The 27,992-nt window shown below is 33.5% G+C and overlaps 1 protein-coding gene and 1 long non-coding RNA gene across 6 annotated transcripts in view; one reads left to right on the forward strand and one right to left on the reverse strand.

Annotated features, from left to right (window-relative positions):
- Positions 1-25,169, forward strand: part of LOC112654325 (uncharacterized) — a 40,798-nt gene extending 15,629 nt beyond the window's left edge. Inside the window, exons 3-6 of the long non-coding RNA XR_003132924.3 lie at positions 3,421-3,529; positions 5,942-6,088; positions 22,502-22,593; positions 24,051-25,169. This is a non-coding gene — a long non-coding RNA (uncharacterized LOC112654325). The remainder of the gene's footprint in view (positions 1-3,420; positions 3,530-5,941; positions 6,089-22,501; positions 22,594-24,050) is intronic.
- Positions 1-27,992, reverse strand: part of MGAT4C (MGAT4 family member C) — a 717,101-nt gene that overhangs the window by 243,400 nt on the left and 445,709 nt on the right. The window lies entirely within an intron of this gene.

A 27,992-nucleotide genomic window follows, 5' to 3' on the forward strand; every position in this document is an offset into this window, starting at 1 on the left:
TAATTCATCTCAAATGGTTCTTAAACTCACTAAAAGGAGGAAAAAGGTACGCAAATTATTTAGATCATTACTTAGAGCTTGCTAAATGCTCCTAAAAGAGATGACTTTTTACTCCACATTATATTTTTATATAATAATATTTGAAGCAAAAATATTATAGAGCGTGTGTGTGTGTGTGTGTGTGTGTATGCTTGTTTGTTTAAGAGTCAAGTTGTTCATCAAACAGCATTTATAACTACTAAGTATTTGACAGAAGCATAAGGGTCAATGGGGCATGTGGTAAAACTATGATAGTTTTCAATAAAGCTCTACCTTTAGAAGTAAGATCTGAAAACAGTTATGAGGCCCTTTTATACACTTGCCTCACACTTTCTTGTGCAGAGTACACTCGTTAAATATTTATTGACTTAATGTGACATTTTAAGAATTAATGAAATACGGTAGTGGAACATAGGTGAAATGAATTGTGTCCATTTCATTTCCATTCATGCAATCAACAAATACTGATGGCCTGACGTTGCATTAATTGCTATGATACAAACATGAATGTGGCTCTTACTTTGGTCTCGAGGAATTCTCAGGCAAGGGAGAAATGGAAACATTAAATAAAATATTGCAGACCTCTTTTTATTCGTCAGTTAAGATAAACCTAAGTTTATCCAGAAGGCTGAAACATCAAATGCTTGTTTTGTGTTTCTGTTAATAGGGGAAAAAAAGCAAACTAGCGAGCTATTAGAAGCGATTTCCTGAGAAGCAACTTTTAAGATATATAATAACGTTGTGACTGATTCAGACCAATATTCTGCAACCTGTGTCTATAATACTGTATTGATTTTCAATACACACAACCAAGACCAAGAACCATATCAAGACACTCAAGTACCTTCTGAATCATCTTGGATTGATTACATGTAATAGAGTTCATGATTAATTGAGAGCCATTCCAGAAGTGTGTTTTATGGTAGCATCAGATCTGCCCTGGAGAGGAGTTGAGAATCCCAGCGAATGGGACCTGTAATGCAAATGTATCAAACCCTTAACGTCTCACCCCAACACCTCCAGGTCTTGCTTAAAATCCTTCAGGGAGTCTCGTTCTTAAAATAAAAGGAGGATTCTTTCTAGTATGATTTACAATATCCTGTCTGATCTGGCCCCAATTATTCTAGCCTCATCTCCCACTAGCCTTCTTAACCTCACTTTCGTTCTTTCTCTTCTCTATCTCGAGTGACAGATTTTAGTCCCATTTCTCGCCGAAACACCTTTTGCTACAGACCTGCATGTATATCCAGGCTGTTTCTTCTGACTGGATTGTCCTTTACTCATTTTTTCATATTAATCCTAGTTATCACCCTTAAAGCCACTGAACCTTCTGTTATTTACTCATAATCATGCTGTATCTTTTGGCCATAGGCCTTGTGCACATGCTTTCTATTCTGTCTAAATATTCTTTTACCCATTCCATCACCCTCTTCATCTAAGTATCTCTACTCATCCCAGATCAGCCATTCCTTTTTTCAGGGAAATCTTCCCTGACCTCCCTAATTAAGTCAAATCTTTATTATAGGCTCTCATGGTCTAAGTACCTTTCTTTTGTTTTGTTTATCACTGCAATAAATAGATTTATTTCCATGACTTTTAAAATGTTTGTATCTTCACTAGAATATAATGTCTTTGAAAGCAGACCTACCTGTCTGTTTTCTCTTCCTAAGTTAAGCATTCAGTGTTTTGTAGACTAAATGAATGTCTAGATACTTTACTACACTACAGAAAACAGGTACATGAGCTTAAAGTTTATGGCATGGTAGGCTGTTTTCTAATTTTCCACATATTTGCATTTTATAACACTTTTAGAAAGTAATTTTTACCTGATGTAAGAATTAGAGGAAAGATAAGGTATTTTAATATACCTATAACACTTGCTAAAATGTTTTACTTATAATTTTTTAAAGATTATTATTATTATTTATTTGAGAGAAAGAGAGAGAGAATGAGTTAGGGGAGGGGCAGAGAGAAAAGCAGGCTCCCTGCTGAGTGGGGAGCCAGCCATGGGGCTTGATCCCAGGACCCCAGGATCATGACCTGAGCTGAAGATTATTATTATTATTTATTTGAGAGAAAGAGAGAGAGAATGAGTTAGGGGAGGGGCAGAGAGAAAAGCAGGCTCCCTGCTGAGTGGGGAGCCAGCCATGGGGCTTGATCCCAGGACCCCAGGATCATGACCTGAGCTGAAAGCAGACAATTAACCAACTGAGCCACCCAGGTATCCCAATGTTTTACTTATCATTTATACTTTTGAAATTTTGACTCATTGTATTTCCAAATGGGATAGTTCTCAACTTTATTCCCAAATAATTATGTTGCTTGTAAAATGGCTTAAAAATATTTTTATACAATATTTTAAAAGTTATTATAAGACAATTTGAAAATCCTGGATTTTACCTTTGCAGTACAGATGGATTTGTTTTTCCATAAGTGACTTGATGTTGTGAAGTAACCCATAAATTGACAAGTAAAACCGAAAACCAGAAATATGGGTCTAGCTACATTTTTTTGAGAGAGCCAAATAAATGTCAATCTGATTTTTAAATAAAATTTTATATTTATTAATATTTTATTTCTGAGCTGTCTTCTCAAACATATGCATTATGCTGTAATAATTCAATGGAAGGGGAGTAAATAAATTATAAAAGAACCAAATGATATTTGGATATCACAAGCTAATATTCATCCTTGGCTGGAAAACAATTGAGTGGATGCAGAGATGGACATATTGAAAAAAAGAAAGAAAACGGGGGACTTTTCTTAGTCTTAGAAGAGAGGTTATTCAGGTCTTAGAATGGGATTTTTACACAAACATATCTTTTGAAAATAGGCAATGAAATTTCTGACTATCTTTGGAGTACTTTTTCTCATCAAAATATATGTGATAGTCATAGTTGGACAGATAATTTTTGGTGGGATTAGACTATGTTGAAAGTCAGCAACATTCCCAGAATATTCTGATGAGGTTGGTTCTGAAATATCAAGGGGTCTTTTGAGAAGATGCTTAGAAAGATGACTTCAGGGACACCTGGGTGGCTCTGTGGTTTAGCATCTGCCTTTGGCTCAGGGCATGATCCGGCTGGGGTCCTGGGATCAAGTCCTGAAACAGACTCCCTGCAGAGAGCTTCCTTCTCCCTCTGCCTATATCTCTGCCTCTTTCTGTGTCTCTCATGAATAAATAAAATCTTTTTAAAAATCCCACTTAACTACTAATGTAAAATGTAGAACAAAGGCAGTTTCTCAGTGTTGATTCAATTACAAATTTTCCAGCTCGATTTTTATCCTGGTTGCCAGTTGTATTAGAGATCTGTATTATTATTAGAATTAGCATCAGTATTATTAGTATTGTTTTTGCTTATCCCCTCATTTCTCTCTTAGAGGAACTTCCTTGCAAAGGCTCTACCTCCTTCATGCTCAATGACTCTTCTCCCTTCTTGAAGACTCATTGCCTCCGAGGTGGATATTTGAATATTTGAACCAGGAAATGGTAAGCTGTAGTAATGAGTGAAGGACTGCATGGAAGGTCAATGACGTTTGGCTCTTAATGTTTTGGAGGCTGCTCTAGTTTTTAATCTTCCTGAAAGGGTTATTCAACTCTTCTTGTATTTCCATACAAATTGTATTGTTTTAATTACTGTAAAATACACATGACATAAAATTTACTATTTTAACTATTTTTAGTTTGATCATTTAGTGGCATTGATTATACTCACATTATTATAAAACCATAACCACCATCCCTCTTCAGAATTTATCTTTCTAAACTAAAACTCTACTTACTAAACAATAATAACCTATCTTTCTCTGCCTTACAACCCCTGACAACCAGGGGCTATTTTCTGTCTCTGTGGATCTGAATATTCTATGTTCTTATCATATAAGGGGAATCATACAAGATTTTTTCTTTTTGTGTCTATGATACCTTTAAGACTTTATCTCTTTGAAGCTAAACAATCCCCAAGTAAGAAATTAATGCAATGATGATATCAGAAATAAACCTATACATCCACTGCATGCATGGAATCACATTAGCCTTATGATGAATCTCTCCTGAATACACAACAGCAAAGCTTTTCTTAAATGCAAATTGTTAATTAGTCACTATTTCTCTACAAAGGGAAAATAGGGTGAGTTAGGAGGTTCTTTTGTCATTGTCCAAACAATTATAGATATTAATGGAATAGATAGCATGTTGGCAATTAGGATGTAGAAATATTTGAAAAATAAACTTGGTGAGATTAGTTTCCTGGATATAGCATAGAATGCTGGTTAAGGCACAGATTCTTGAGCTAGACTGTTTGAGTTAGAATCCTAATTTCATTATTCACTAACTGAGTGACCTTGGGCTAATTACTTAAATTTTCAATGTCTCAGCCTTTTCATTTATAATATGAGAATAACAGTATCCATTTCATTAATACTTTATATGCATTAAGTAAGTTAAAGAGTAAAGTTCTTAGAACAAGGACTAGAACATAGCGATATAAATATTTGTTAGTTAAATATATTTAGAAAAAGAAGGCATCGGTATTTTCAGTTTCATGGCAAGATGACTGAGAGATACCATTCATTATGATAAAAAACAATGAAAGATAAATATACAGAGAGGAAGCATGTTGAATTTTATGTGTGGATGTGAGATAAATAGAAATTTTGAGTAAAAAATGGAATACACAAGTATGAAGCTCTAAGAAAGGAGATTAGAATTGGAGTCCAAATTTGGAGATTCATCAGCATATAAATTACATATTATAGCTAAAAGTGAATACACAATGAGAAGAGGGCCTAGCTGTGAAGTCCCAACAATTCCAAGATATGATAACCACAAATAGTTTTAATTTAACAAAAAGTTCACACACCTCTAAAATTTCAACAGTTTTTGGCATCAAAGATGTTCTCATCATAAAAGCAGTTTTCACCTAAATGGCAGTAATATATAAGGCTGCTATTGATAAAGCTGGTGTTATACTAGAAGGTAGTATTAAATATGAATTATGAGTTCAACGTAACATAGAACAACGTGGGCAGTCCCCAAATCACATCAATGTATAAAATAAACCCTTGCACCAAAAAATGATGTAAAGTGGCTAGCCAACCATAAGGAAGAATTCCTTAGCAGATTTATGAATGGAATATTCCAAAAGTGAGTTTTCAGGGGCTGAACAAGAAACAAAATCTATATTTGCTTTTGGCAAATTGTCAACTACCATCCTCTGTCTATATTATATACCCAGACCTGCAGGAGTCATCCTATTACATTAAGGTAAAAAATAGCACTGGGGTTAGTTGTCTGCTTCCCAACTTGCCAGGGCAGAATGTATGAGTGGACTTGAAAATTAATTCTGCCTAAGAGTTAACACCTTTCTGCGAAAAAAAAAAAAAAAGAATATGAGAAAAGTGAGCAGTTACAGAATTACAAAACCCTCAGCAGAAAAGCCTTGGGTCATCAGATAGCAAAGACGGGCTGAAGCAAAGGATAACATGGCAAGGTGGTTCACAGACATTTTTATATGGCCCCTTGGATCTTGAGAAATTGAAGTTGTTTCAAGGAGTTAGTTGGTAAGGTTGTTCAAGGAAAACAAAGCTAATCTACCGTCAATAGTTCACTCATCTTGATTTAATTTAATATGATACCATGTGTATGATTCAGAATAAGTAATAAGTGTTACTTGCAAATTAAAATGAAAATCAATATGTAACACCACAAATTATACCTAAAAGCAATAAAATATTAATGAGAGTGTATAGTATAATGGCTAAGAGTAAAGGTTCTGGAATCATTTGAATGAAGTTCTCATTTTCGTTTTTCTTTTTTTTTTTTCATTTTCGTTTTTCAACCCAATCTGTGACTCCATGAAAACTTCTACATCTCTCTCAATTTGTTTCCTCTGTTGAACAGAGTCCAGCTGATAAATATTTTATGAGGATTAAGTGAAATAATGAATAAAAAGCAATCAGCACCATGCCTAGCTGTGGAAGTCAGGATAATGGTCCCAAAAGATATCTAGGTCCTGATCTCTGAAATCTGTGAATGTTACCTTACTGGGTAAGAGGGACTTCATAAATGTAAGTCAAGGTTTTTGAATGGACAGGTTATTCTGCAATTATCTGGATTATTCTGGAAAATAATTATCTTGGTGGGTGCAACGTAATGACAAAGATGCTGAGAAGAGGGATGCAAAAGAGTTAGGGTCGAGGAAAGAAGAATCAGGATTGAAACAGAGTTTGAAACAACCTCTAAAAGCTGGGAAAGTCAAGGATTCTCCCCTAAAATTTCTAGAAGGAACAATGCTGTGCTGACCCATTTTAAACTTCTGACATCCAGAACTATAAAATAACAAATCTGTGTTGTTTTAAGCCACCATGTTTGTGGTAATTTGTTACAGCAACAGTAGGAAACTAATACACTAACACATAACAATTCCATAATAAATGTTAGCTGATATTATTATTGAAAAAACAAACAAACAAAAAGATTGGAGCTGAAGGATGAGGAATATATTTTTTTAAGGGAAGAGATTATTTTTTATTTTTAATTATATGTATATTATAAAATGAGACCTGTACATTGTAAAATATTTGAAAAATAAACACAAGGGAAATATATACAAGAAAAAATAAAATTATCTTCTCCATCCAGACCTTTTATGCCTTTATATTTAGTGTGTACAGCATATAGTTTGGTCAGCCTATGTGCAACTATGACAGCCGTCTTTTTTTTTTAATTAGACTATTTAGTACTTTAAAATAAGATAATTATTGACATGGTTTTATGGCTATTATCTTACTATTTATTTTTTTTTGTCCACCAATTCTTCCCCCCCCCTCCTTCTTGCCTTCTTTTGGGTTGAAAACATTTTATTATTCCATTTTGTCTTGTCTATTGTTTTTTTCACTCTGCCCCACCCTGCTTTTTCTGGTTTCTTTATGAATTACAACATGTATCACAGTAGTCTATCTTGCAGGTTATTTTATGCACAATTTAAGGAACTTAAATTGGTATACTTCCATTTTCTTCTAGCCCTTTATACAATTGTCATACATTTCATTCCCCCTCTCTCCCTCTCTTTCAGAATACATTATTTAATACAAGCAACTATCTTTTGAACAAATTCAAAAATTGATTTTTAAAAAGGACTTTTATAGTTGCCACTTATTTACCATACTCAGCCCTCTTCATTTGCTGGTATAGATGCTAATTTCCATCTGGTATCAATATCATGTAGCCTAAACTAATCTGCTTCAACATTCACAAAGTGCAAGACTGCTAGTGATAGAGTCTCTGAGTAAATTTTGTTCACGAAAAAACATCTTTATGTTGTCTGTGTTTTTGAATGGTATTTGAAGGACACTGATTTCTGGACTTTGAGTTCTATTTCAACAATTTTTTAAAATTTTGCCTTTTAATAATTTACTTCACTAGTTGTTTTTTATGAAAAATATGAGGCCATAGTTATAGTTTCTCTGGAAGTAGTATGGTATCCCCTTCTGTCTGCTTTTAAAAAGTCCTTTATATTTGGTCTACAGCAGTTTGACCATGTTGTATTTTTGTGTGGCTTTTTTTTTTTTCCTTTACCTTGCTTAGGGATTGTGGAGATTCTTAAATCTACAGGTTGATTTTTTTTTTAGTCAAAAAAAATGCTAGGCCACTATTTATTTACTTACCCCATTGACTTTCTATCTGTTATGGGATTCTACTGCTTGACATTATTGTCACACAGGCGTATGAGTGTCTTTTAATTTTCTCTAATTTGTTTTCTGTGTGCCTCAGTTTCAGTGATTTCTATTTTTCCATCTTCAAGTTGATTGATAATGCATTTTACAATATCCTATTAAGCCATCCAGTACTTTCTTGTATTTTTAAAAAGTTTGGATAGATTGTAGTTTTCAGTGCTAGAATTTTCATTCAGTTCTTTTTTATAATTATCATTTCTCTATTGCGATTTCCCTCTATCATTCATTACAGTTAGATTTTTCTTTATGCTTTTATTTAAAACTGCAAAATAAACTATTGAAGAAGTTAATTCTGACATGTCATCTCTGTTTCTAATGATTGTTTTTCTTGTTTGGTTTTGAATCACATTTTGCTGTTCTTTCAGATATCTAGTAAATATTTATTATATATTCTGCATAGTGTTTATTGTTGACAAATTGATTTTTGTGTTTCCTTAAAGTATTGAGTTTTTGTTTTGGCTTGTTTTTCTGGAAAGCAATTAACCCACTGATACATCATCTTGATTATCTCCAGTCGTGTTTTTCAGTTTGTTCGTTTTTTATTGTAGTTCTAGAGTAACCTTAATTCTAGGACTATAGAAGCCCTTCCACAAAGGCTTTTCTGGATTGTGTGTCTTTTCTGAAATCTCAATGAACTGACTAGAGTGTTCACATGAAATTTGGTTTGCTATACCTGGTGTGTTCTCTAGTTGTTCAGTTTTTTTTTTTTCCTAAGCAAAACCTTGCAGAATATTACCTGAGGCATATGCAGTTCAATCTTCAGCAAAAGACATAAGAGAACTCCTCTGCAGAGCCCTGGAGCTTTTTGCTTTATGCACTCTGCAGGACCAATTCTAACCACCTCATCATTGTCAAACTCTTATCTTTGCTTCTTCAGCACAGTGAGGCCAGCATGCTTTTACTTGGATTCTATCTCTCTGTCCCATGATCAGGAAAGTTTCTCCAAGCAGAAAACAGATCCAATTGTGATGTTCATCTCTTTTGTTTCTTAAAGTCCTGTGCTATCTGTTTTTCAAGTTCTGAACATCTGTTTTGCCTGGTCTTAGAATGGTTGACAGTGGGAGAGGTATCCAATAAGCTGTCTCTCATGGGCAGAAGTGGAAATTACATATATAACCAATTTCCTTAACCTCTTTAGAATTATTTTTCCTTTTTAAAAATGCTGTATGAATTTCGGTTTAAAAAATCATTATACATTCTATAAGAATGAGATGGAAAATGGGAAAATGAAAAAAAGGTTTAAATGTCCATCTCAATGGAACAAGCTGTTTCTTCAGTACTCTAGCTTTTATTAATAATGATTAAATGTGAAGTAAAAAAATAACCAGAACTATCAGTATTTCACATACTTATGCTAATCCTGATACACTGACCACTGGCAATGCCCTTTGTTGGTTGTTTTTACATTTTTTTAAACTCTGAGCTACAAATGTATTCTGTTTTCAACTATCTGCCAAGAGCATAAATAGTTGAGCTTTAAAATGACACCCAGCTACATCTCTATTTGTCTGAATAAATGTCTGTATATGATATGTTTATAACTGTTGCAACACTTCTTTTCTTCATCCTGACAGTTCTGTAGAGATACAGTATATCACTATATACAATTCAAAGCATGTTCAACACTTTGTGCTAAGGCATTTCTGCCTCAAAATGTTTACAATTTGATCCTGTCTGTACCCATTGAATCTACTGTAAGCAAAATTACACTCGCCCTAAACTCTATGGCTGAATTAAAGGTAAACAAGAAACTTTCAAAAACACTTAAAAGGGCTCAAACATAAATTTATTTGTATCACCTAAGCAAACTGTAGTGACTAACAGTCCCCCAAAAATGTTTATGTGAAAAAAGTAAAGTTAAATATATTATCCAGGGCATGGAAAACATAATCCTATAATTTTACAATAGATTGCTCTTTATAAAAACAATTTTTAAAATATACAAAGGCATGTAAATAATAATAGTTAAAAATAAAAATGTCCATTAGTTCCCTTAGTTTAAGAAGAAAAAAAAATAATGTGGTCCTAGCAAAACTTCCCTAGAAGCACTTTTTTTTTTAGAAGCACTTCTTTTAGTTGTGCTGACTTCACCTGTTTCTAAGATCTAGCTCAAGATCTTCCTATTATGAGCGACTGAAGTTTAAATTAGTCTTAGAAAAATCTATCAAAAATCATACAAAAACAAGTCATATTTCCTAAGGAAAATTATTTTGTAATTTTTCCTTATTTCTCATACCTATCATCATCATTTATTTTGTCATTTAATTTCAAATAAAAACCTGTTATCACTTTGATTAATTGAAAATAAACAGTGGAATAAACTATATGAACAACCATATATGCATGTATTAGACATTCGTTTTGACATGAACCATAAAAGTACACATGTATTCTTTTTTCTTCTGTTTATAGCTAAGTCTTTTTCTTTTGATGACAGTCTGCTGATCAGAGTTCTATTCAGTCTTTAAAACTAAAAACATTCGTTGTGAATATCCTGTATTCCAGGATTTTTTTTTTTTAATTTTAGGTGGAAGAAAAATTTAAATCAGGAAATCCTAAGTGCATATGTTTTCTAACATTCACTATTTTTCAATCATTTTTACATAATGTAATAGTAGTACCTTTAGCAACTAAATATTAAACCAAATTATATGGAAACAAAGCCATATTTATTTTGTATACAAAGTTACTTAGTCTATATGATATTCAGAAAAGTACAAAATTACCATAACAAGAACATAAGTCAAACAAATATGTGATTACACTCATTTGAGTCTTGGTAGGCATATAACCCAAGTAAAGGAGCAGAAATACACTTTCTTGCCAATAGTAGGTTCCTAGCCACAAGAGTTGAGATGCCTACAGATATAAGTTGCTATGTTTTGCTGTAGGAATGAAGGATGTTGATTAAATTGGAGAGGCATTTATGCAGAGCTAATAGAAGAGAGTTTCACTCATGCATATTTAATGTCATTTATTTTGTTAATTCTAAGCTTCATAAAGACAGAAATATCACCTGTCTTGTTCACAACTATGATTCCCAGTATATGGCACTACGTCTTATAACTGGTAAAAAATTAATAGTAAAAATTTAATGAAGAAAAGGCATTATCAAGCCTTTTGTACAGCACACATGCATATACTAGAATATGGACAGCATACAAAAATATTAATGTCACAGGAAATCAAATGACCATCTTAAGAACTATCCAACTATCAAATTGACAAAATTTAGAAAATTATAACAAGGGCAGCCCCGGTGGCGCAGCGGTTTAGCGCCGCCTGCAGCCTAGGGCGTGATCCTGGAGACCCTGGATCGAGTCCCACGTCAGGCTCCCTGCATGGAGCCTGCTTTTCCCTCTGCCTCTCTCTCTGTGTATGTCTCTATGAATAAATAAATAAATAATCTTTAAAAACGTAAATAAATAAAATTATAACAATAATTAGTGAAGTAGGAATGATGGAATAGGCACGCTGTTATATATAAATATAAATTCATACATTTTTCAGAGGGGCACAATTTTACGTGTTCAAAAGCCTCAAAAACATTAATATATCCTAAATACTTCAGAGAGATATATATAAAGATTTATGTATAAGATATTTTTACAGATATATTCGTGTCAGTAAAAGAAATGTAAATTGCCTAAATATTTACTAGGAGATTGATTAAATAAATAATGTGACATCTATATGTTGTAATATTATGCATACATTTAAATAATGTATTCGTACACTATTTAATTATGTAGAAATACTTACTGAAAATTAAAAACTAAACTGCATATTTACAAAATCACATTTATTATAAAACATATGCAGATACAAAAGAAAAATAATAAAATGGAAAGAATTTATCTACTTTGGGGTGAAAATGTCTTTGAAGATTTTGTTTCTTCTTTATGCTTCCTTTTGTTAATTTTTTCTCTTATGAACATATGTTTTACAAATCAGAACAAAAATTTCCTTAAAGGCTTTTTCATTTTAATTTCTGTATTAGTTTTTTGTTCTTTGAAAATATCATCAGAAAACTAATTTTGATTACATTTACTGAATGGAGAGAGGGTGTGAAGTTTTGTGAACATTAAAATACTAGCCTAATATGACTCGCCTAAATTTAAGGTGTCACATTTGATAAAATGTTAACAGTAAAAAGAACATCAGAGATGCCCTAATTAAACCTCCATCTTCAGCCATAAGTGGCCATGCACTATTTCCACATTAAGCTTTCCATGATAATGTGTTTCAAATTTGGCACGTACTTTTACTTGTTTGGGAAACAAGAATTGGGATGTAGAAAATAATACAACTAATGGGCCAATATTCTCTACTCTAATAAGCATTTACATTTTAAAATGTGTCAGTAAACAATACTTATTATACATGAAAACCTTACACATTGACTATTCATGACTTGAAATAGTTTCATAGCTTGAAAATAGTTTCTGAGTTGTAAGTGAATTTTTTAAAAAAAAAGTTAAGTTACAGAAAAAGAAAATAAATAGCATTTTTCCACTGGGTTATTAATGTTTTATTCTGCTTCATTATGTTTTCCTTTTTCAGTTGTTTACTATTAAAGTGCTTTTTTCCTGGTTCATAGTTAACCTATATTTTATAGCCTTTGCATTTACATTGAGAACATATGACTGAAAAATGAAATATAGGCTTCCAGGCTTATCTCTAAACACTCTGTAGCAATTGCTCATATTGTATGTCATATTTAAAGATTATGGGGTTACTACATGCAAGGGTGCTGAATCCCTAAATCACTTTTAAAATTTTATTTATTTGGGAGAGAGAAAAAGTTTCTACTCTCTCTCTGGGGGAGCAGAGTGAGAGGGACAAGCAAACTCTGCATGGAGCACAGAGCCAGATTTGGGGGGGGGGGGGGGGGCTCGATCTTATGACCCTGAGATCATGACCTGAGCCCAAATCAAGAGTTGGTCACTTAACTGACTGAGTCACCAAGGAGCCACCCTTTAATCACTTTTTGTATGAAAAATTATCAGGAAAATTATGCAATTATGAACATCCACTGACTTTGCATAAGTGAAAATAGCACAAAAGTTGTGTGATTACTTATTGTAGCAGCTAGCTTTAATTACACTGACTAATACAAAAAAAAACAGCACCTCAAAATTTGAGGTTGATGTAACAAAAACTACAATATGTAACATTAGCTTAGTTGTTGGGCAGCAGATATTAAGAATGTGGATAAAGCAGGTTGGTCGATTGGTGATTGCAATGAAAGGACATTTAAAAACTGTCACCTGTGCTCCTGTGGTAGCTTGGAGGACAGTCCAATGCTTACTGAGCTTTTAGTTCTAGAGATGGTTGGAATATTCATGTTAGTAATACGTATTATTGTTATTGATGGTTTCAGCAAAGTATTACAAGAAAGAGATGAGCTCAGAAAATAATTAGCAGATTTAATGCAGAACTGAAAAGGAATACAGAAGTTCAGAAAAATAAGCAAGAGATAGTCTTTGAAAAACTGGAAAACCAAGACCTACTGAGATTTCTCAGGTGCACAGAGTGACTAAGATTTGTGCCAAAGATCAAAGAAAGGGCAAGCTCTACTCACTCAAGCTTGACAACCTCAAAATTATCTGAGTTGAAGTTGAATACAGAGACATGACAGCAAGGTAGCAAAGAAATGAAACATATTTGAGAACAAAGTCCGATAGTTTTAGCTACTTGCACTTGAAGTTGACTGGAAGCTAATATTTTTTCCAAGTTTTTAAAAGAATTATATTGCCAAATAGACACAAGTCCATATTAGAAGTATTTGACTCTGTAATTCTTTTTTTTAAAGATGTATGTATGTATGTATGTATGTATCTGGTATGTATTTATTTATTTATTTGGGAAGAACACAAGCTGGGGGAGTGGCAGAGGAAGAGGTTGAGAAGCAGGCACCCCTTGAGCAGGGAGCTTGATATGGGGCTCAATCTCAGGACCCTGGCATCATGACCTGAGCCAAAGGCAGATGCTTAACCGACTGAGTCACTCAGGTGCCCCTTTGACTCTGTAATTCCTAAAAATTCTTTTGGACACTCATATTTCCATGAACATGAGATTGGTTCTGTAAATTGAATAGCCAAGAAAGGACTTTACAGATGGCCATGGAGAATAAGAAGTAACAACCTTTATGAATTTGGTTTTCTTAAAAAAGTAGTTCTTTCTAGTGAGATAACCAGGCCAAATTGAGGATCTTTCTTTTTTACTCCAAGAAGTAGGACTTTACAATATCTGCCTAGCTGGATTCCATAAATATCATGAATCAAAGATTTCTATGTGCCTTCTATTCTCCCATTTCCAAACAGAAGCTATTGAGATTTTCTTGTTTCTGTTCATAAATATTGTATTTGGAGGATTCCAGGGCAGAAAACATGACTTTTTTTTTAAGTTTTCAGATTTCAGAACCATGGATATGGGTGTATATATAGATCTGATAAAGACAACTGTCATCATCCAAAGATCTCAGAACATAAGCCAAATGTTGTTACTGGATGAGATTGGGGGTTATTCATTTGGGAAGTTGAGAATACAGGAGATAGTGTGAATGGAATACTCGGTGACCAGAAAGTAGTCTGTAAAGGAGATATTGATATATACTTATTAAACCATTTCCAATTCCTCCTAGATGCACAGCTAAAGCTATGTATTTCAATCCCCATTTTAACTAGTTTGAAATCATATGACTAACTTTTGTCTATAAAACCTCCTGCCTAGGATGCCTGGGTGGCTCAGCGGTTGAGCGTCTACCTTTGGCTCAGGGCGTGATCCTGGAATCCAGGATCTAGTTGTGCATCGTGCTCCTTGCAGGAAGCTTTTTTCTCCCTCTGCTTATGTCTCTGCTTCTCTTTCTATGTGTCTCATGAATGAATAAATTAAAAATCTTAAAAACAAAACAAAATAAAAAACAAAAAACCTCCTGCTTGATCCTCCACCCTTATTTACTTCTCTAAGATGAATATGGAAGCTTTAGAAGATAGTAGGAGTCTGCTGTCACTGCTTGTAGGCAAACCACTCAGGAAGGAAAGAGCAGATAGACTTTACCGCATTCAGTCACTGAGACTTCTGGATTTTGGGTAGTGGTGTTGATACAGGAGTTAGCATGAATTACCCTGACTGTAGAATAACTAACTTCTTAGCAAAAATAATTCCACTTTATAGCCAAAAATGAAAATATCATTTTAAAAGAAAAAAAATTACATAGCGTATTTTAGATATACAATTATAATTATTATTTCAACTTCTTGTGAAGAGGTTGAAATTGGTCCCCTTTTCCCCCAAAAGACAGCATTTATAATTTTTTTCTAAGTCTGTCATTTAAAAAGAAAGAGAACAACTCCTACAACTTTTTCAGTGAAGATGTCAGGAGAGCTTTCCATTTGGCAAACGCTGATTTTCACTGGGACCTATTTTTACCCATGATTCAAGGTACACAAAATATGTGGATTTTGGAGATGTGATTATAGGTGACTGTCTAGAAATAATGAATGGTAACTTCTGAAGAAGCTGTCATAGGTACATATGATGTCTTTAAATTAATAACAGTTTATATTGCTCATATTGTTTTCCACAAAGATGGCTGTTCTGTTCTATTTGACCTTAATTGGTATAATTGATAACAGAGCTTGGTGTGCCATTTTAATCATGTTGGTATAGCTTTCCTGACAGAAGACAACAAAATAGTTGCTGTGTGTTATCTAGTGTTAGAGTGGAGACAGAAAGGTAGAAGAAATAAATGCTTGTTATTTAACCTGAGACTTGGGGATTTATAGATCATCACTGGCAATTTACTAACGGTTTCAAAGAGTTTATGCTAATCTCTAAACAATTAATGAAAGCTACTTGCTTTGTAATTTAACATAAAGGAAAAAAGAAAATTATTTGGAAATAGGTTAGAGACATACACAAATGATCCAAGAAGAATAGCATGTTTGAAAATCTTCTAAACATTAGTACAACCAGTAGTAAACAAGGTTTTTATGACAGGCAAGCTGCTGAGCTCTTATAATTTGAATACTCGATATTTAGTTTGTGGTAAAAACTGAAAATGGTCTTAGTTATAAATGTGAGTACAGATCTTCCTTGACTTACAATGGATTACACGTTATAATTTGAAAATGCTGTAAATTGAAGGGTGCCTGGGTAGCTTCGTCAGTTAAGTGTCTGACTCTTGGTTTCAACTCAGGTCATGATCTCAGGGCCACAAGTTGGACTTCATGCTTAGCACAGAGTCTGCTTGACACTCCTGCTCTGCTCCCCCTCCCAAATAAATAAATAAAATCTTTTAAAAAAGAAAATATTATAAATCAAAAATGCATTTAATACACCTAGCTTACTGAACATCGTAGGTTAGCTTAGCCTAACTTAAATGTGCTCAGAACACTTATATTAGCCTCTAGTTGGGCAAAGTCATCTAACATAAAGCTTATTTTTATAATAAAGCATTGAGTAGCTCATGTCATTTATTAAATACTGCACTGAAAGTGAAAGAGAGAATGGGTGTATGGATACAGAATGGTTGTAAATGTATTTGTTGCTTACCTTCGAGTTCTCAACACTGACTGGGAGCTATGGCTCACTGCCACTGCCCAGCATCATTGGAGAGTGTCATATCACATAGTATTCACAAAGATCAAAATTCAAAATTCAAAGTATGGTTTCTACTGAATGTATATCACTTTCATACCATTATAAGGTCAAAAAATTGGTAAGTTGCTATTTAGGAAGCATCTGTATTTCAATTCTCACTGATCTGAATGGATTGCTCAGTATATGTTCATAGCGAAGGAGTTGGTTGCTGAAAAGAAAACAGATATTACTAATTTAATATCAAATTTCGTTTAATTATTTTCAGATAATGAGTTGGTTATTCCAAAAAAAAAAAAATGTATTGCCCCTTTCACCTTTATCACCATTCTTTGGTATGTTTCTTTTTCCTGTTTTCTTAAATAATAGATGGTAAAATTCATTTCAACTCTAATGAGTTAAACTCAAGGTTTTACTTCTTTGATAATTGACAAATATTATTCTATTTTACCATTAAGGAACTGGAATTCTGCAGCATTGTGTATTCCTTGTTTTTTGTTATGTTTTAATTAGTTTTACTGTCTAAACCGTGGGCCACTTTTCATTATGATATATTGCAGTTCAGTGCATGAGAGGGTCAGCAACCCATGCCCCAAATTGTCTCATGTCTCTCCTTTAATTCTTCTACTCTAACCCCTGATACAAACATCTCCTACCAGGTAGTGTTAACTCAACCAGGGTAGACAGGGACCATGACAAATGTTGTGGGTCCTAGGAGTGTGCCTACCATTGGTAATTCAGAGAGATTTTTTAAAAAAATGTTATTCTGTCCAACTATATCTAAGACTTTCCTGGAAGCTCTTTTACTTAGCGAATCATTAGCTAGTCAAATCACTACAAGAGTTGGTAGTTTCCTTCAGCTTCCAGTCCTGTCTCTCCTCTAGCTTATGTCTACCTCTAATCGCATATAGCTTTATCTGTACTTTCTTACCTTCTTTATCTTAAGGGGAAAAAATATTCACACTCATTAAAGATGTCTTTTCTTCCTAAATCCTAGTTATTATCATTTACCTATTCTAGAACTTTGCTTCTAAATTTATTCTTTCTGTCTAGCGCCACATGCCTCTTCAACTGCACTCATTCTTCTCTATCTTGCACAGGGCTTGACTATTCTGAAAAAACCAAAAGGAACAAAAAGTACTTCATTTTATCCTAACATATGTCTTCCCAAACAATCTGTTTTTCTGCTTTCAGCAATGGTACAAAACCTTTGCAGTGGATAATTAGCAACCACGGCCAACATATTATTTCTACCACTGTCTTGCTTAACCATATACTGACTTCTAAGCCTATCACTGTAATGAAATTATTTCCAGCATTTCTTAATTATAAAATCTCATGGCTATTTCTGTATACTCATTTTTTAAGGCCTCCTACTACATTTGATTTTTCTTTTTTAATCTTCACCTACTTACTGAAATCAACTTTCATTCCATATCTGTCCTACTTTTTTTATGACCCTTCTCTTAACTTTTTTTTTTCCTATGTCCCTTTGCTGGCTTGCTCCACTTTCCTCCTTTTCACTTTGATCTCAGAAAACAATGTGTTTTCGTCTTTTGCTAATACATTTGTCATTTTACATTCTCACTTCCAAGAGCTCATGGATTATTTTGGTTTTAAGTAAGTATACTCCAAAAGATGTATCATTAATCCTGTTCTTTAACCAAAACTCTATAGACATGTTCTCAATTTCTTTTTTTAAGTAACTGATTTATTTACTTGAGAAAGAGAGAGGGAGAACACATGAGCAGGGGGAAGGGTAGATGGAGAGAAACTCAAGATTTCCTAATGAGCACAGAGCCTGACCCAGGGCTTGAGCTCATGACCCTGAGATCGTGACCTGAGCCAAAATCAAGAGTTGGCACTTAACTTACTGAGCCACCCAAGCCCCACAACATGTTCTCAATTTCTAATTGAATTGTCTTTTCCATAGATAACATACTTTTCTTTCATACTTGGTTAATCATTACCATGTCTCAAAAGTGTTTTAGCTCATCCCTATCTTTACCACATTGGGGAAGATGACAAATTCTCAACTGTTTGCTTAAAATATGTCTGTTGGATTGGGGATAGCTGATAAACAGGCCCAGTATGAGACTGAATGCAAAATCTAAAGACCTTCCCTACCCCAAAAGCATAGATATAAATATGTTTAAGTGCAATAGTGGCTCCAGGAGGACACTGCGATCTGAATGCTTTACTCTTTTTAAGGCAATAGGAAGCATTTAATTAAGTTTCATTATGTCTGAGACAGTGTTACTTACAGTTCTACCTCAGGTCCTCTTTTTTTCTCTCTCAACACTGCTTGGTTAATCTTGTCCATTCCTACACTTACATGTAGATTCTTTCATTCAACACATACGTATTGAGTCCAGGTACTACTGTAATTACTAGTGATAGAAAGTACATAGCAGTATAGTACAGTACTATAGAAATACTACAGTAAATATAGGTGGTGAAATGCATAGGAAGGGAGGCAAAACTTAATTTCTGTAAAGAACATCTATGTTGCAGGAGCAGCTAGGGCAAAAACCCTAAAATGGATAAAAGCTTGGCATATTCTAAAGCAAGGAGAAACCTAGAGAAGTTTGGCCCTAGTGACAGAAAATAATTATATGAAATGACGTCAGACATCTAGCTAGTTGTCAGATCATGGAGGTTTACACACTCCATGTATGTAAGAAATAATGGTGGTTTCACTTCCAAATATTTCTAGCTTTATGTCAGAATAACTTCCTGGTTCATATTTCTAGCTCCTTAGTGTCTATCTCACTGAGTTAGCATTCAGATGAACTCAAACTACTGGAAACAGAACTCATCATCTTAACTCCTAAACATACTACTTTCCTCATTCCTATCTTAGAACATGGAACCCTGCTGAATCAGCCACACACCTGTGAGTCTCCCATTATTTACTCCTGTTTCTCACCTAACCCTTCCAACATTAAATCAACCATTAGAGCTATTAATGTGCTATCTAGTGCTTCCTAGATATCTTTGTCCAGATCTCACTCACATTCTCACTGCAACACCTGTCACAAAATCTCTTTCTTCAATCTTTTCAAGATTTCTCAATTGGCCTTGCTCACTTTACAACCAATTCACAACAGTGCTAGTCACCATACCTTTTAAAACACAGTATGTTCCTATAGCGATCTTGTTTAAAATCTGTGAAGTATTCACTACCCATGCTTTAATGCTGCTTCTCTATTCTTTGACTTCAAATATCTAATCATCCTCAATATATTATAGTTCCCTGAAAAATAATTTTCAATAATTTACTAAAATAATATGTATTTCACTGCTGTATAAGGATCTTTTATTCTAATTTTAGTATTCACTTAAAATTCAATTTCCAAAATTATAAAGACATTTTTGAGACTTTTATTTTGCACCATTTCATAAATGTAAAAGTCAAGGATTAAATACTTTTTGGTATGAAGCAAGATGAAGACAAATTGAAATCGTTGATTTCCATTTTCTCTGGAAAAGAAAATATATCCCAAGTGAAGAAAAGAAAGGTTAAGTCTACAATGAAAAACTTGACAGAAGATATAACCCCAATAAAATTAATAGAAAATATATCCACAGGGAGGCAAAGTAATACTCTATTTTCCACCATTGACAAGGTGACCTGGGCTTTTAAATACCTTGCAAAAGCTCTGCATTAACAATGTGTAAGAATGATGATATTAGCTTGTGAATACTTAACAATTGTGATGATTATGTCCTGGAGAGTTTATTTTCGTAAAAAAAAATCTCTGAAGCACACTAATAGCATAATTTTCCATTTCATAGTATATATATATATATATATATATATATTTATATATATATATATAGTTTCACTGAAAGTAACTTCCAAAAATAAATTTATTTAGAATTTTATCCCATTTAGAATTTTATCCCATTTACAAGCTGACATTTAATGTAGCCTACATTTGAGTCTATACATTTTACTTAAGGGGACAATTCTGGAATCAAGTTAATTGCAGAAAGGTCAAGAACCATAATCTGTGTGTAGACTCATCCAAATCCCTAGCTGACTGATAATGCTACATATGTGTGGAAGACTGAAGATATTTCCATAGAAAATCAGCAGAAGGGTCTATTCTTAAAAGACAGAATTGATCCTGGTGAGATTTTTGAGTTTGTTACACCTTTGACTATACATCAGGAGGTTCATGAAAACTGAATTCAAGTTTGTGAAAAGAGGAGTAAAGAGATGGGAAACATTTATCTTGCCTATTTTGACATACTATACTGTCATATTAATACAAACATTATGTTACTAACAGACAAATGAAACGGAATAGAGAGGGAGATATGTAAATATAAGAAACTGACATATGGGGACACCTGGGTAGCTCAGCAGTTTAGTGTCTGCTTTCAGCCCAGGGTGTGATCCTGGAGTCCTGGGATCGAGTCACACATAGGGCTCCCTGCATGGAGTCTGCTTCTCCCTCTGCCTGTGTCTCTGCCTCTCTTTCTCTCTCTCTATCTCTTATGAATAAATAAATAAAATCTTAAAAAAAAAAATAAAGAACACGGTCATCCCTGTTGGCTCAGCGGTTTGGCGCTATCCCTGGAGACCTGGGATCGAGTCCCACATCAGGCTCCCTGCATGGAGCCTGCTTCTCCTTCTCCCTATGTCTGAATAAATAAACGAAATCTTTTAAAAAATTAAAAATTAAAAAAAAATTAAAAAGAACTTGTTATATGTACTATCAAAATTCAATAGAGAATAATAAATTTTAAAGCAAATGACATTGGAAAACAATGGTTTACTATGTGGAGAAAAAAGTATAAATGTAAAGATAGATAAATGATGTAAATAATGGAAAGAAAGATACATAGATGCATAAATACATTCCTACAACTAATAGAAAAAAATACAGGGCAGTATATTTATGGTCATGGTTTGAATTTTTAACAAGTGTTTATAAAGCCCAAAGAAGTAAAAAACAAAAATTAAAGAGAAAACCAGATAGGCTTAAACAGATAAAAACAATGATTTTTATTCAATGAGAGACAAAATTATATGAAGACATATTTGCAACCCCAAAATTGGCAAAAGTTTAATATTAGAAACTTAAGTGAAACAGAAAAATGAAAGTAAATGAAATAGAAAAAGAAAAACAAATAAATTAATAAAAATGGATGAAGGCTATAAAAAAATTCACAGAAGTAACTAGGAAAGCAAACTCAGTGGCAATTAGAAAAATTAGAAAAGTTTAATAGAAATAAACTTTTTAAAAAAGATTTTATTTATTTATTTGAAGAGAGCTCATGAGCATGTGGGCAAAGGAAAGGGAGAAGCAGGTTACCCACTGAGCAGGAAGTCCAAGGCAGGGCTGGATCCCAGGACCCCAAGATTATGACCTGAGCCAAAGGCACATGCTTAACTGACTGAGACACCCAGGTGCCCGTAATAGAATCAAACATTGTAAGGATGTGAAGAAATGGGAATTTCCTTGTATTGTTAGTAGATGTGTAGCTGGTGAGAGTTGGTCTCAAAGTGCAGTCTTAAAATCACTATGTTGTACCTGACCTTTCATGAGACAAGTCATAAAAATGGAAATTCAAGTGGTTAATAACCATAAAGTATTCCACTAATTAGTCATAAAGAGCAAAAGTATAATAAAGAGATATTTTATATGTATGAAATCATTAAATATTGTAAAGTAGAATAGTATTCAATATTTGCAAGTATTTGATGAGATGGGAACTTATATGTAAAATTAGAAGTCATGTAATTTTGCTGAAACCTTTCTGAAAGTCAATTTGACATCGTACATCAGGAATTTTAAAATGTTTATTAGTGTAATGATTAATTTTATGTGTTAGTTTGACTGGCCAGAGGTTATCCAGAGGTATGGGGTATGTCTGTTAGGGTATTTACAGATGAAATTAGTATTTTAATTAGTGAATTCCATAAAGTAGATTGCCCTCCCCATTGTAACTGAGTATCATTCAATCCTTTGATGGTCTGAATAACATAAAAGGCTGAGAAAGAGGGAATTTGCCCCATTTCCTTTGCCTCATGAGTAAGCTAAGACATCTCATCTAATCTCTCCTGCTCTCAGAGTGGGAGTTACACCATCTGTTCCCTGATTTTCAGGCCTTTGGATTTGGACTGAAATAGACTACCACTTTCCTGGGTCTCCAGCTTCTAGATGGCTGATTATGGGACTTCTCAACCTCCCTAATCAGGTGAGACAACTCCCCATTGTCTCAAACATATAGAAGTGTCTAAAACACATATATTTTCTGGTTCTCCACAGAAACAGAAATAGATATTCTACTGAATCTGTTTCTCTGCAGAACTCTGACTGATACAGTAACTTATGCCTCAGGCTTTCTACTTCTAGAATTTTATAATAAAGAGACAATCAAAATATGAATAAATATATAAATATATTTTCATAGTATTATTTGTTATAGTTAAACTGGAACATACCTGAAACATCAACTTCATTGCAAAGGTTATAGAAAGCATGATTTATGATGCTCTATCAGAGGCAGCCATGAAAAATTATGTTTGGGCAACATTGTAATGAATTAATGAAAGTTAATCCTTGTATTAAGTGGGGAAAAAGCATAATGAGAAACTCTATTGAAGTTATATTATTCAACTCTGTTGATATAATATAAAATATTAATAGCAATTATTTATACTCTCTGATAATTAACCTCTATACTGTAAGCAAGAAACAAGGATTCTATACTTACCTCTAAATGCTCAACACTTAGTTCAGTACTTGGTACATAACAGCCACTCAAAAAACAGTTAAGAGAATAAACTTAAATTTTAATTAATTAATTAGTTTCTCTTACACTCTTATGCAACTTAGAAGTTCTCACCAATGAGTGTATATTATTTTTATAATCATAACTTAAATATAATTTAAAAATATATCTTTCACAACTTTCTGTAAGTTTTGGGAATACATGTTTTTCTCTTTCTTCTGCTGGTGTGTGGATGAAGAATAAGAAAATTTTTTAGAGTATGCTGAATTTTTCCAATAAAGGTCTACCTGAAAATGTCTCTTAACTGTTGGTAAATAATATAGTCAATCAAAATTTGGAAATGGAAAAAAATCTATTCATGCTTCAAATTGGATCACAAGGGGTTAATAATTTTTAATATATTATTAACGTTAACGCCACTTTTGGTTTTGTTGATAAATTTTATCCCACCTCCTATATTAAATTTAATTTTTAGATTATAAAATACTTTCACATTCAAAAGCTTGATACTCAAATATCAAATGATGAAATCACACAGTACTTACTATAAAAGTTTTCCAATTTACACCTAAACTGTTTTTTTATTAAACATATTATACAATGATATAAAAGGTATTTGCTTTGAGCCAATAATGCCAAATTATATTTTCCATATTGAGCTATAATTACACAGAAGAGTATATTTTACTTCTGTGTGAAAACTCGGATGAAATTGTTCAAATATTTAGCATTATGTTTTTATTACCATTTACCTGAGTGATAATTACTACGTCAGAAGATTAAGTGGAAGGAGAATGAAAATATGCAAAGAATCTGTAACAAAAATCAATATTTAATAAACTTTGCATTTTAGGGAAAAAATGAGTAAAGGATGAAATGTACCCTTTGCAGTAGATTTAACTCAAACTTTTCAATTTCAGGCTTGAATTTCAATTTGCTGAGCAAACTTTCTCTATTTGGACATGTTTTCTTCTCTCCTGGCTCAGCTCCATTTCTACTGATGCCTAAAGGATTTGTGTGAGTTGGCTCACATTTACAAAGCACCCAGTGTGAAATGGCATTTTACTCCCTGTGCATTCATTTTTTTTTCTATTCTTTTCCTTTGTGTTAGTTAGGAATTGACAGGAGCTTCACACTGAGATGCAGGTCACCAAAAACAACTATCATGGAAGAAAAACATACTTTATTCTATTAAAAAGTAAATTATAGTAGAAACTAGTCGTCTGCTCCTGACCATCAAGACATGGTCCTGCAATTTTAAAAATATATATTTCAGAAACTCCATCAACTCTTAAACCAAAATAATGAAATTGAACATGGTTGTTCAAACCAGTTAACCAGAAAAAGACCAAAACTCTTCTATGTATATAGAGTTTGTACTTAGAAATGGGGCGGGAAAGACAGAAAAGAATGGATCTTCTATGACAAAGATAGATATGAAGTGATTGTTTTATCTAAGAAATAATAGCACTACTGAGCAACTTCAAATTCCATATACAGTCAGCCTGTCAACGTTGTCACTGAAAAGCTTTAACTTGAATTTTACAGTTTTATTTAGTATAACCCGCCACATAGAAATGGCCCTATATTTTCTACTCTCTCTGTCTCTCAGTCTCGCTCTCTGAATTTCTGTGAAAACTCAGTTTCACTTGCATTTTATGGGCTGAGTCTAAAATAAAGTTGCACTGCATAACACCGTCAAATCAAGGGGGGAGATTCTACTATCCCCATCCATAACATTGATATCTCAATAAAACTCTGAAACAAATATTGGAGGTCCCTTTAGCCAAAAGTTGGAAATAATCTCAGCTCGAAGAATATATATGCAAGATGCAGAAGAACTTCCCCTCCCTATTCAGCATAGAACAGAGCAATTATCTTCTTCCATGTGAGAAAGACACTAATTTAGTAGATAAATATTTTGTATCACATATATATGGTTTTAATGATATAGTATTGAATGTGTTCTTCATAATCAAGAAAGAAACTTAACATTTAAAATTATTACTATTTTTGTAAATGTGCTTCCTAATTTCAGTTTATTTAATACCAATATTAACCAGCATGATCACTAACTGCAAATGAAAGTTACCCTTTTTCTTGCCAAAAATCCACACAAAACTTACATTAAGCTTGTATCTTTCATAAATAAGTCAAAATGACACTTGCTGAAGTTATTTCAACACTTTTTAAGCACCTATAATCTCCTAGGTAGTTACTAGCCCCTGAGATGTAAAAGTTATGCTAGGTATGATCCTAAAATACAGACATTTACAGTCTAAGGAGGGAGATCGAGGAGCAATCAATTTAAAAAAGTGGGCCAATTGCTCTTAATAAAATATTTGCTGTGTGCAATGGGGACTCAGAGGAGAGGTACCATTTCCAGTTTTGTGGGGACAAGACATTCAGAGACATTAACTCTTCAATTCTACTCCTCAGCCCTTTACACGTTATCAAGTGGTAGTGCAATGCTAGGTCCTCATTAACTCAACATATTTAGGGACGCACTGGTAGTACTAAGGTTGATGCACGGGCCATCTCAAAGCATTGCTGAAGGAAATAGATTATGTTAAGCTGGCCTTTGTAGCTCAGGGAGTCTTGTTAGTACTTTTAAAGATAAGGATCATTTATCATGAGCTCATTTATTTTTTAACAGTTCTGTTTCCAAGCCTTGGCAAGTTTGCTGACCTTCACTCTTAAGTAGGATAAATTTTTTCCTTGTTTACATTACATACCATTACATACCATTACATTACATACCATTTTTTTATTTTTTAGAATGTGGAAAGTAAATTCCAGTCCAGCATACTGTGATTATTATGAATCACAAATTAGTACCACTTTAGAGCACATTGTACTTAATGAGTGTTGTTTCTTGGTACAGATATTTTTCTCTTTTTGCATTTATGTGCACTCTCACTAAATGTATACCATGGCATTTTCATGTCTTTCTTTCTTTCCTTCTTTCTTTCCTTCTTTCTTTCTTTCTTTCTTTCTTTCTTTCTTTCTTCTTTCTTTCTTTCTTTCTTCTTTCTTTCTTTTCTTCTTTCTTTCTTTCCTTCTTCTTTCCTTCTTCCTTCCTTCCTTCCTTCCTTCCTTCCTTCCTTCCTTCCTTCCTTCCTTCCTTCCTTCCTTCCTTCCTTTCTCTCTTTTTCTTTCTTCTTTCTCTTTTTTCTTTCCTTTCTTTCCTTTATTCTTTTTTTCTCTCTTTTTTTAAAAGAGATGTTACCCTCTGATTTCATCTAGTCTTGCTATATTGATGAATGTGCTTAGGGTTAGAGTTAGCGTTAGGGTTAGGGTTAGGGTTGTACTGTGTCCATTCAATTTTCCACAAGGAAATGTACAACCAAGGTTTAAACAGAAACTTTTGATTGATGGTATCTTAGACTCGACAAAATATAGCATTCTTAAGAATATTTACCTATTTATCAATAGGTGAAAAGTGATCATTAACTATTGTATTTCATTAATCTATTTTATTCACTTATGAAACTTTAGAATAAATCCATATCTAAATAAAGTCTGTTTCATGTCTCAATCCCAATGTACTATTAGTATTCAGTCATTGAGACTATTCTTTCCTGAATCAGTGTTTCGCTTCAATGGGTAGGCACACATGGATTCGAATGGACTTTCTGGTATAGAAGTAATTTGTATATGCAGATTTTTCTAAAATGCTTCAAACAAATATAAGCTTTGATACATCTGATTAAATAAAGCGTTGAAAACAACAACAAAAAAATCAAGCTGTAAATAAACCTTGGGAGAATTTGATTGCCTTTGGTGTACAAAGATCTCTATTTTGCATGAAATTGCCAATGAGACAGAGGCAACAGCTGCAGTCTCTTTTGTTTGGTTTTTATTTAGCTATTTATTTACTTTTCTAACCTGATCCACTTTCTGCCTTGAACACGAGGAAATCTGAGACTCTAAGCCAAACAGTGATTTAAAAAAAAAAAAAAAGATTTTTATTTATTTATTCATGAGAGACACAGAGGCAGAGACATAGGCAGAGGGAGCAGCAGACTCCCTGAGGAGAGCCTGATGCAGGACTTTACCCCAGGACCCCCGGGATTTCGACCTGAGCCAAAGGCAGCAGATACTCAACCACTGAGCCACCCAGGTGCCCCCAACCAGTGATTTTGAAAGTTGGTTCACTTTTACTGCTTCTATTTGAATGGAGGGATAGTGGAATGGAGGGATGATGAAGCTAAGGGATCAAGATTCTAAGAAGCAATGACAAAGTCTAAAGTCTTCATCTGAGGAAAGGATACCTCTTTTCCTCACACTGTGAAGATACAAGCTTTTGTCATCAGTTCACAGAGCAGGGCTTTGAACATTTCTTTTCTTGCTTTTTTGATACTAATTTTACTTTCATTTTTTTCATTATATCTTCTTCCAGAACTCTCATTGTAACTCTTAACATTTTAATCCCCTTCTTTTGTGGAACTAATTTTGGTTATATTGCTCTAATAAAAACAATAAAAGCAGGAGAACTTACAATTTGATTTAGACCTACATATCTATTCTTTTAAAGCTAATTTTCCAAGTTGTTATTATTTATTGATTGTGTCTGTATTCTTCCCTTTCAGCTCCAAACCATGCTGGTTTTGCTAAATTTTCTAATTGAAATACAAGACATAGAATCTAATAGAATTACTTACACACACTTATAAACTTTGAAATCTTTAAAAGAGAACATTAGTTGCATTGTACCCATAGGAATAGATGAAATCAGAATCTTATGATAGAATAGCATTTGAAGATAGTATTAATATCTCTTTCCACCCGACTCAGTCCCTTATACAGCTGAGATTTAAAGCAAGCTTTTGAAGATAAACCCTGGTGAATGGTTAAAGTAA

This window comes from Canis lupus, chromosome 15 (assembly GCF_003254725.2).
Source record: "Canis lupus dingo isolate Sandy chromosome 15, ASM325472v2, whole genome shotgun sequence".
NCBI lineage: Eukaryota > Metazoa > Chordata > Mammalia > Carnivora > Canidae > Canis > Canis lupus.